This window comes from Sorex araneus, chromosome 3, assembly GCF_027595985.1.
Source record: "Sorex araneus isolate mSorAra2 chromosome 3, mSorAra2.pri, whole genome shotgun sequence".
Lineage (NCBI taxonomy): Eukaryota > Metazoa > Chordata > Mammalia > Eulipotyphla > Soricidae > Sorex > Sorex araneus.
The window spans coordinates 235,597,320-235,608,925 of NC_073304.1; positions in this window are offsets into that span (position 1 = coordinate 235,597,320).

The window sequence follows — 11,606 nt, forward strand, 5'->3', positions numbered from 1 at the left end:
AGGGGCCACAGAAATTGGGGTGGGCAGAGTCATGGTGCCCACCATTTAGGGCCCATTCCCTGCCCCCTTAAACACTACCCACCCACACTGAGCGTTTCCAGGTCCTGCTCGAGAGGGACGCAGTGGCCAGAGATGGGGTAGAGGAGCAGGAGGCCCCACGCAGGATGCAGAGAAGAGAACGTCTGGCCTCGTCCCCCGGAACAAGTCTGCAGCTTCCAGTGGAAACAGCACCTGGGGAGAACAGCCTCTGTGAAAGTGGGGGGCTCCAAATGACCCCACCCATCCTGTTTCTCAGCTACGCCCAACTGAACTGTGCCTTCCCGTCCATCTGTGAACTGGCTTCCTGTAACCTTCCGGAACATGGAGAAAATGTCCCCTCCTCTCGCTAGCATTGGGGTGGACAATAAATTCAGGACACTAGGACAGATTATTGCAGCCTTTGTTCATGTTCCAGCAGTTCCACCTCCTTCACTTAGCCCTGAACACTCTTCCCTGGTGTTTAGTTTTGGTTTTGGTTTTGGGGCCACACCCGGCAGTGCTCAGGGCTTCCTCTGGCTCTGTGCTCAGGGGTTGCTCCTGGCAGGTTCAGGGCATCCCTTGGCTGCCAGGGATCGAACCAGGGTCAGCCGCATGCATACAGGTGCCTTAAGCCCTGTTCTGTCTCCCCAGCCCCAGAACCTCCTTTCCCCCAGACTCACTGAGGGACGTGTTAGGTGCCAGCCCCAAGCTGTTTGCCTGGTCCCAGATCTAGGAGGTCACCAGTCATGATGAGTGTCCATTAGAGCCTGTTTCTGTGTCCCCAAGGAGAGTTTCCACAGAACAGGCCCCATCGGGCGCCCTTGTTGCCTCCCGCCCCTGGATCTTCTGGCTCTGCTACTAAGAGTGTCTCTCCCTCCTGCTAGGCCCCTTGGAGGCTTTGCCCCACAACCCCACGTGCACGCGTGCGTGCACACACACACACACACACTCACACACAAGCCTTGATTTCTTGGCTCTTAGCAGTCCAGGCTGCCAAGGGCCCTCCACCAGGGCTGCAGAGCCCAAAGAGTTCCAAGTCCTGACATCAGTACCTCTGCATAAACATGTGGAAAACACATTTTGGTTTGACCGAGCCCTCAGAAACAGGAAGAGACCTGCAGCCTCCAGGGGCTCTGCCAGAAGTTGCCAGCTTCTCGTGGGCAGGTGCCTGTGGGCACTTGAACTTCCAGGTCTAGGACTTTGCAGGTATTGTATGAATATTCTTTTGGTCAGAGGTGCTGAGACAAGAAACAGGAGAGGAATGGAGTTGGTCCTGAGGGCTACAGCTTTCTCTGGAGTGATAGCTGAGGAGGAGAATCCCACAGTCTCTTATTTACTACCCTATGCATAGGGTATGCATCGCTAATGAGCTCAGTTTAGAGAAGTCACTAATGGAGAAAAGGAGGGTGCAGGAGGGACAACAGAACATCAAACAATACTTTGCTCTGTTGTGTCTGTAAACTAAATGGTCAACAATCTCCAGGGAGGAATGCAAGGGGAGCTCTATAGCTGGCACAGAAGTCACTAACCCTGGCACCTGGTGTGATAAGAGGGATAAGAGAGTGTCTGCATTCCAAAGCCAAGCTGGGTCAGGGATCTGTGAGAAAGGGAAGATTGCTTCTTTGTCATGCTAGAATTTAGAGTAAGGCCAAGAGAGCAGAAGGAAGAGATGTTAACCCTTTCCAGGTCAGTCATATTCCCGGATTCCAAGTCAGCACCTCGCCCACTATCCTGGGGTCCAGGGACCCGCTCACTTGCGGTCAGTCTCTGAGGACTCATTATAACCTGGCTAGGCACCAACATAAGGAACTTCTGTGGTTTTAGTCTCCAAATCTGGGGCGAGTTTGCTCCTAGGAAACTCAGACACAACTTCCCCCTCAGAAAGGAGCTGCAGGGGAGACCAGGAAGGGGCAGGAGCCTGAGGGAGAGCTCTTTCCCCACTGGACCCTGTTTCATGCTGCCTGGTGCCCATTGCTGGACTAAACTCCGGGAGCTCTCAGGCCGCCAGTCAAGGATGATGGCAAACATGCTGCCAGCAGATGCTTCAGTAAAGACATTCCTTGCTTTTCTGTTGGATATTGCACAAAAATCCAAGTGATCCACCAGCCATGAGACCTGGTTTCCCGCACGGAGTCTCTGAGAACCCCAGTCCCTCATCAGGATGGGTAAAGGTTGACCCCGGGGTTCCCGCATGCAGAGCGTGTGCCCAGACCATTGGACCACCTGCCAGCTCCCTCATTTGGCTTCATAATAAATGTAAATCACGGAGGGCTGGAGAGATAGTACAGCGGGGAGGGCGAGATGGGAGGGGTTAGGCCTTGCATCACTTACCCAGTGAGTCTCCAGCACCCCAAATGATCTCATCAAAGGAGATCTCCAGATTACTAGGAGATCCGCTCAAGGGTGGGATCCCATCCAGGGTGTGTCACTTCCTTCTTTCCTCAGCTAGTAATCCACTTAAATAGTTATAGTGAATTTACTTCTAATATTTCTAGCAATGTCATTCTGTATGAGCACAGTAAGAGATATATCAAACTTAAAGTTTGGTTCTTCCTGAGGCTCACAATCACAATCTGAAGATCACAATCACTTCCTGAGGATATTCACTATATATATATATATTCACTAAATATATAGAATATATATACTATATATATATTTACTATATATTCACTATATATTCCAGACCACAGTCCTCAGGCCAGATTTGTTTTCCTAACCCCAGCTGAGTCCTAGTCTTGTTGCTACTTTTGGATCATGACAGCATTTGTCTATGACCACGTTCTCAACTTATAGTTGAGTATTGTGGCGCTTTGGCCTGGCCCATTTCGATGCCAGGATAGCTCACAGCTTGCCCTGGGTTCATTCCATCCCTCATTGGGCCCTGCTTTTGGGGTGCTAGGATATAAGGGCAACTGAGTCAAGAAAGCAGATGCCCAGGAGTAAATATTACTGGAGGCAGACAACTCCCAAGTTCCAAGCATAATATTAACTTTCTTCCTGTGTCATACAGAAAGGACATTGCTTTAAGGTAAACTAAGTTCCCTGTGGCAAGGCTAAAAGGACAAACCCACTGTTTTCCTACTCTGCTGGTGGGATTAATGTTGGAACATTGAATGCCATAAACAACTGTATGAGGAACTACTTGGGAAATTATGGTGGTATTGTGAAAAAATTTCTTAATAAAAAGTTTAAATTTTTATATACATTTTACTTTAAGATTAAAAAATAAATGGATCACTATATATTTGAGGGTCCACTCCTTCAGTACTTGCACCCAGTTTTCAGCCTTGATTTACCTGCTCACACAGGCCTTGCCTGAAGTTTCTGGAAGGCCCCGATTCCTTCTCCCTTCCCTGAAGCCTGCTTTCCTGGCAGGTGGTCTTTGTACACAAGTATTTGAAGGACCCGGGGGCCCAGACCCAATTTGTGTCCGCAAACTGGCAGAACCACTGGCCCCGCACGGCCTGGGTGGCAGCACTTACCGTGAAACCAATGCCCATGGTGGCATCAGAAGGAGCCTGGGGGAACTTGCCCTGGTGGAACTGCACCAGCTGTGACGTCTTTCCAGCTGAGCAATCAAAGCAAAGTGCACACATGCGGGCACACACTCCTGAACACACACACACCTGAACACACACTTACACACATACCTGCACACACACCTACACACATGTACATATACATGCAGGCATACACATATACACACATCTGCACACACCTGCACACACAGACACACACATACACACACATGCATGCATGAGCACTAGTATACTCACACAACTACACACAATAAATACAGGGTCACAACCCTGCTCCCAAGACATGCAACACACTCCTTAAACATATGTTCACCACAATGGCCACTCAACACACTTATTGCAAACCACAACACCTAATCAGAGAGAGAGAGAACAGAAGGGAATACCCTGCCATAGTGGCAGTGTGGGGTCGGGGAAGTCAGGACTGGGGAGGGTGGGAGGGATGCTGGGTTTACTGATTGTAGAGAATGGGCACTGGTGAAGGGATGGGTTATCGAACTTTGTATGGGGGAAACATGAGCACAAAAATGTATAAATGTAACTGTACCCTCACGGTGATTCACTAATTAAAAATAAATAAATTATAAAAAAGAAAAAAACATGTGTTCACACACTCCCACACATATCCACATAAAACACATATCATATGACTTCATAGGCACACACCAGCACATATACTCACATACACGCAAATATTCAAACACTCATAGTCATATTCACAAACAAACACAGCACACTCATGCATACATGCACATACATAATCACGCATATTCACACTCAAACACCTGCACCAGGTCTTGAGGGGGATGGCGCTCAGAGGATCCATCCAACCCCATCTTTCCCGGTGTAGTCAGAAGCCCCAGGGGAACCCTGCCTGGGCAGGATCGTATCAATCAGGGTCCCATGGTAAAAGAATTCCTGTTAGCACGTGGACCCCGAATTAAGGCCCCAGCTGTGGGAGGGTCTTGTTGCCCCAGTCCTGCAGTCATTCTCCATTCCTGGTCCAACCCCAACGGGACGGGGCAGGAAGGGGGGATCTGAGCAGCTCAGGTGAGGGCAAACCCCTGTCTGCTGGGATAAGCGCAGAAGGAGACCCCGGGCCCCCAGCCTCGCTTCTGTCTTCCCCAGCCCCCACTGCCTCCCCTATGTGAGAGGTCGCTGGGTCTGGGGACTGGACAGCCCTCACGACAGGCTCTGACATGAGTCAAGGGCAGATATGCTGGCCACATCCTGTGGGCGGCCCACGGCCCCTCTGCGAGTCTCTGTAACCTGTCACAGACTGAGCAAGTCAGCTGAGGCCTGAGGGGCTCAGGTCTCTCCGGGGTCTCTGTCCCCCAGTGAGGCACCAATGGGGAACAGGCTGTGGGGGCTTATGATTGAGACCAAACAGGAGAAAACCCCGTTCCTGTTGGCATTGTGCCCCTCTAGGTAAGGAAGTGTTGGATGGGCAACCGCCTCTCGAGGAAGGACCCGGACTAGTTTTGGGGGATTCGGTACACAGAGCAAGAGCTTACCCTCAAAAGGGCCTGTTGGGCATATTCCCAGCACAGACACCCTCCCATGGACAGTGCCCAGCCGGGACTCCCTTCCTGGAACCCACTTCGCTGCAGTGAGCACCTGACACCACACCTCTTCATTTCACTCATGAGCAGGTGTCCCGGTTTTTGCACTGCTACTGCCTGGACCTCAAACATAGGCTCCCCTGGGCTAGAGCGATAGTTCAGCAGGATGGGTGTTTGCCTTGCATGTGGCTGACCAATAGTCAATCCCTGGTAACTGAGCCACCAGGAGCGATCCCTGGGCTCAGAGACAGGAATAAGCCTGAGCACCTGAGCACTGCCAGGTATGGCCAAAAGCACATAAAATACAAAAACCAAAACCAAACACGAAATCCCTGGAATTCGGGTGTCGAGCCCTGTGTCAGGGCCCACCATAGCAGGGACAACTGGACAGAAAGGAGGGTCTGCGAATCCCATCCCCAGGACGAGCACCGTGTTCTCATTCTGAAAGCGCGCAAGGCTCCAATAGCGGCCATTTCTGAAAAGTGGGTCCCGGTCTGGCCTTGCTCTTTGCCCACCCCCGCCCCAGCCACCTGCTCTGACACTTCAAGGGCGGGAAGTGGCTGAGGAGGATGAACGAGTGAGCGAGCAAGAGAGCGGAAGGAGGGAAAGTGAGGGTCTCCGTCTGTCCACAGGCTACATAAACACCCCGGCCCCAGGTGAGAGGATGCGGCCACTTGCTCTCCTGCTCCTTCTCTGCGGCCTCTCAGGTGAGTCGCGCCTGGCCTGGGAGAAGGAGCCCTGTCTGGGTTCCCGCTGGGCCCACCCCCTCTCCATGGGTGTCTAGGTCTTGTGGAAGGTGGGACGGTCTGAGTGCAGTGGACCCGGAACGAGTGAGCTGCGTGGGCCGCACAGAAATATGTCTGGGGCATGGCTTCTGACCCAGCAGATGGCCAGTGAACAGTGAGCACCCGGTCATGTCTGTGGGAGCACCAGAGACAGCCCAGTGACCAACCTCCACTTCTCCCGCCTCTCTGTCCCTGGAGGGTGGTGGGGGCCCTGGAAGGAGGTGACAGAGTGCAGGAAGGAGAAGGGAAAGTGTTGGACACTCAGGAGCCTGCACTGGGCACCGGGAGCAGGTGGGGAAGGCGGAAGGGCCCAGGGCTGGAGACAGCTGAGGTGACTCCAGTAGCTGGGCTAACATGGCGGCTGAGGTAGCTGTGGGTGTGCTTGCTGGGCTTCTGGAAGGACGTGGGGGTGGGGGTCGCCCATCTAGGTTCAGAGAAGGCCTGAGGTGTCAGCCCCTGTGACCCATGTGCCTGAGGGTCTGGGCAGGTTAAGACTCTGTGAGGTGACCTTCACCTGGAAGAAGTCTCGGGGTCTCAGTTCCCTGAAGCTGTGAGCTCTGGGCCTCCTCACAGTCGGGATGGGCGACCTCCACACACCTCCCTGTACTTCCAGAAGTCTCCACAGCTACGCCCAAGAACCACCACCACTGCCAGGTGAGCTCAGCAGTCAAAAATTTAACTCTGTAGAACTGGAGTGATAGCACAGCGGGTAGGGCATTTGCCTTGCATGTGGCCAACCCGAGTTCGATTCCCAGCATCCCATATGGTCACCTAGCACCGCCAGGAGTAATTTCTGGGTGCATGAGCCAGGAGTAACCCCTGTGCATTGTCGGGTGTGAGTCAAAAAAAAAATTAATTCTGTATAGACTGACCAGTTAATAGCTGGATTTCCTAGGTGAGTGGCCACAGTCGAGGCCACATGGAATCTCCAGACTCGAAAACACTGAAAATCGGGCAGTAGCACACAGATGGGATGGGATGTCATCAGAACCCAACCAATCTCGACTAGAAAAGCATTAACCCCGGAGCTTAAAGTGTAAAACATTTTAGTAGAACCTCAGACTAGGACTTGATTTTCTCATGATGCGGTGCAAAAACATTTCACTAATTTTCTTCTAAGGGAATTTTTTTTATTATTCTGTTAGACGGTAATGGGTAATAAGTAATATAAAATAAATTATGTGGGACAGGCTTGGGGTTTGGTTGGGAAAATGGAGACAATTGTGGAGGGAAGTTGCCAGTTGTGGGTTTCGTGTTGGAATATTGAATGCCCAGAACAAATCTTTATGAACGACTCTGTAAACCACAGCATTGATGTAAAGTGCGTGTTGTGGGGGGGAAGTGGGGATGGGTCTCTGAGACTTAGTGCTGAGGTGAAAGACTCTTGTGGTGGCTTTGGTTTGTGAGAAAATCTCAATCTTAATATTATTTCACCATTCACTCTATATTAGGAGAATAAATAATATTTCTTATTTATTCATTCAGGTCTAAATGCTGTTCTTTGCAGTTCCACTTTTTTGTATTGGAATGTCCTGATATTATATTTGTATTTAGTAACATTTTATGAAAATATTAATCTAAATATCAAATAGAACAATGCATCTGAAAATCATACAATGAAATGAAAATTATCTAAAATCAGTTTAATATGAGGTCCCTTCAAAACCTACAATAGCACATATTCTGCATGAGCCTATGTGCTGCTTGTGCCCTCGTGGCCGAGCACATGTGGTGCCCGAGCACATGTGGTGCCCGCATCTCCCCCCTTGAGATGTGTACTCTCATTCTTTTGTGTCCAGTGCTAGGATGTGTGTAGATCTTCCTCCACCCTTGGAGAAGCCCGCGTTCTCTCTTGAGCGCGTTACTCCTACTGCTTTTTTCTTTTCCACTTATCCCTTCCTCCTTCACTCAGAAACCTCTAAATAAAATCTATTTACTTCATAAGAAACCTACTATCAGATGATAATATAAAATACAGATAGTATAAAAGTACAAATGCTTACTTTTTTTTAGTAAAAACATCAAGGTTTGGGAAGCTAGCTTAGTGATAGAGTACTTGCCTGAGGAGCTTGTCTGAGAGCTCTGGGATGATGTTGAAGGGTCTAAGGAAACCATGGCTCCTCCAATCTCTGGATATCTGCTCTCCCGGCCTATGCGAGTGTATCTTCAGGATGCTGCAAAATGAGCAGCTCTAATGCCAACATTGGCAACGACAGAGGAAGGGAATGACGGACTGAGCTCACTCAGGGACAGTTCTGGAGCAGGGTCTGAAAACTGGGTGCAAGCACTGACAGAGTGGACCCTCAAATGCATAGTGACCATTTATTTTTTAAATATTAAAGTAAAATGTATATAGAAATTTAAACTTCTTATTAAGAAATTTTTTACAATACCACCATGATTTCCCAAGTAGTTCCTCATACAGTTGTTTTGGGCATTCAATGTTCCAACATTAATCTCACCACCAGTGTAGGATAACAGTGGGTTTGTCGTTTTAGCCTTGCCACAGGGAACTTAGTTTACCTTAAAGAAATGTCCTTTTTGTATGGACACAGGAAGACAGTTAATATTATGCCTTGGAACTTGGGAGTTGACTAACTCCAATAATATTTACTCCTGGGCATCTGCTTTCTCAAGTCAATTGCCATTATTTCCTAGCACCCCAAAAGCAGGGCCCAATGAGGGACGGAATGAACCCAGGACAAGCTATGAGCTACCCTGGCATCGAAATGGGCCAGGCCAAAGCGCCACAATATTCAACTATAAGTTGAGAACATGATTATAGACAAAGGCTGTCATGATCCAAAAGTAACAACAAGACTCGGACCCTGCTGGGGTTAGGAAAACTAACCTGGCCTGAGGACTGTGGTCTGGAATATATAATGAATGTCCTCAGGAAAAATCAAACTTTAAGTTTGATATATCTCTTACGGTGCTCATACAGAATGGCATTGGTAGAAATATTAGAAGTAAATTTACTATAACTATTTAAGTGGATTACTAGCTGAGGAAAGAAGAAATTGACACACCGTGGATGGGATCCCACCCTTGAGCAGATCTCCTAGTAATCTGGAGTAAACTCCTTAGATGAGAGTTTGTTATTCTCCTGGAGAAGTGGTCTTACCCCTCTTTGTTGATTTGTTAATGTTCAACCCACCTTTGTGTCCCACCCTATGTGACTGCTATATGGACTAAGACTGTAAGAGAAGTAGAGGGAGAAGACACAGAAGAAGAGCACAAGGCGAAAGTGAATCAGGGAGTCATTGGAGCCAGAAGCAGGGGAAAGAATGAGCACAAAGCGAGTGAGAGTCAGAGTCAGAAGTAAGGGTCAGAGTCAGAAATTAGAGACAGAGTCTAAAGTGAGAGCAAGAAGGGCTCCAGAGAGAGAAGCAGAAGAGCTCCGGAGGGAGAGATTGGAAGAAGATAGATCAGAAGAGACCAGAGGAGAGACGACAGAGACAGAGAAGTTGGAAGAGACCAGAGGAGAGACTACAGAGACAGAGTCAGAGATAGAGAGACAGACAGAAGAAAGCACAGCGGCACACACAGAAGCAGAGCACAAAAGAGGAGCCATCCCAATCAGGTCCATACATAGTAACTCAAGAGCACCAAACGTGAGCAGCGAGGGAGAGAGAGAGAGAGAGAGAGAGAGAGAGAGAGAGTGACACTCCAATCACACGTCACCCCTCCAGTGTGCACGCATGTTTGTAATTTTTACACACCAGTGTGACCTGCCCTCCACCAGTGTCCCCCAGTTTTCCAACAACGCCCCCCCCAAGTCTGCCCTTTTCAGGCATGAATAAATTTACTTTTATCATTTATGTGACACAAAGGCAAGAGGAATGAGCAACCTTTGAAGGGTAGGAGTGACTTTGTGGCCATTGTCCCCCTCACACTGGGGTTAGTAAAGACACCATCCGAGGCTGTGCTGGGCTGGTTGCTACTGACTGAGCCTCTAGGTACTGATCAGGCCCCTGAGCTGGGGGCTTCTGGGCAACTTTCCCATCAGCCTTTCTGGGACCCTGCGGGCCCACAGCGCTGTGGAATCCTGAGGTTCCAGAAGCTTCAGTGTGGAGCGATGTGGGGGCTGGGCAGCTTGAATATGATCAGCTCTGGAGCTGGTCGAGAGGAGGTCGAGGTGGGTGGAGCTGCTTGGACATCAGGAAGAATGGGGAATATTCATGCCCCCTTTCCGAGAAGCCCCCCAAGTTCTCAGCCCAGACCAGTCAAGTTCTTTTGAAGACATGGTCCCGAGTGACCCACTAACATCTCCGCTATTGTTGTTTCTGGTTAACTTTTCAGCGGACAGACCCACACAATGCCCAGCTTCCAGCCACTCCATCACAATTCCTGCAAGGGAACAGAGGCTGTGTGGGAGGAGCCTGTCTCCGTGGGGTCCTCACGCTCCCGGGGGTGGTCCTAGCTCTGCTCCACAGCCAACAGGGCGTCTCAGGACCCCGCTGTCTGCAGAGTGTTCCGGAAAGGAAAGAAGCTTTGCCACGGCCATGAATCATCAGACAAGTCAGAGAGAGAAAGGGATTTGGAGGAGACGCCTCTGCACCCGCAACACTACCAACACTGATGGAGGGACGGGTCAGCATCAAGATGGACAGAGGGAGCCGGGACACCCGAGTGACAAACACAGAGGATTCCCCTGGGGGCCAAAGCAGTTCCCAGATACCACGGCCATGGGGGAGGTGGATTCCACTCACAAGGGGCAGTGGGCACCGAGCCATGGGGGGCTTCAAGTGTTTGTGCAGACGGTTTATCACCAAACAGGAAAGACCATCGTGACCATTGGGGAGAACACCCACTCCAGGGGTGTGTGGCTGCAGGTGTTGGGGCTCCTAACACCATAGAAAAAGCGTCATCTGTCACCCACAACCCGTCACCTTCTATCGTTCATCCTTCAGTGACAGGGGTCCAGGTCCTGCCCGCCAGCCCAGTCCCGCGGGGCTGCTGAGGGACAGGCTGAACCATCCATGTGCAGCGTGTCTGGGCACCAGGCAGGGGCTGCCACTGCTCAAGGTCACAGTGTTTTTTTTTATTTTAAATAAAATCAGCTTTATTTTATATAATAAAGATGGTAAATAAGTATAAAGAAAAGAACATGGATCAATGGAATGTGGATAGATAGAGAGAAGAGAACAAGAATATAACGTGGAATAAAATTAGATATTTTATTACTGATATGAAGTGCTTTTTTTAAAAAAATTTTTTATTGAGTCACCATGTGGAAAGTTTTCAGGTTTAAGTCTCAGTTATACAATGCTCAAACACCCATCCCTTCACCAGTGCACGTATTCCACCACCAAGAATCACAGTATAGCTCCACCACGTGCCCCCATACCCCTAGCCCCCCACACCCCCTAGACCCCACCACCACCCCTAGCTGCCCCATTGCCTGTGTAACTGATAAATTTCACTTTGCTTTCACTTAGATTGCATTCAATATTTCAACAAAACTCAATATTATTGTTTTGAGAGTCTCCCCCCTAAAGTCAGACCTGCTGAAAAGGAAGCATTTGTCAAGGTCACAGTCTTGACTCTCTGAGGCCTGTAGGGGGTCCTGAGGGTTCCGGGGGCGGGGGGGTGAAAGAAGGGTGGACAGGGGAAGGGAGTGTTCCTGGGTGAGGAAGTATGGGATAAGTCCCCGTGCCTGAAGGTAGCGCTGCCCGCACTGGGAGGTGACAGGCTCG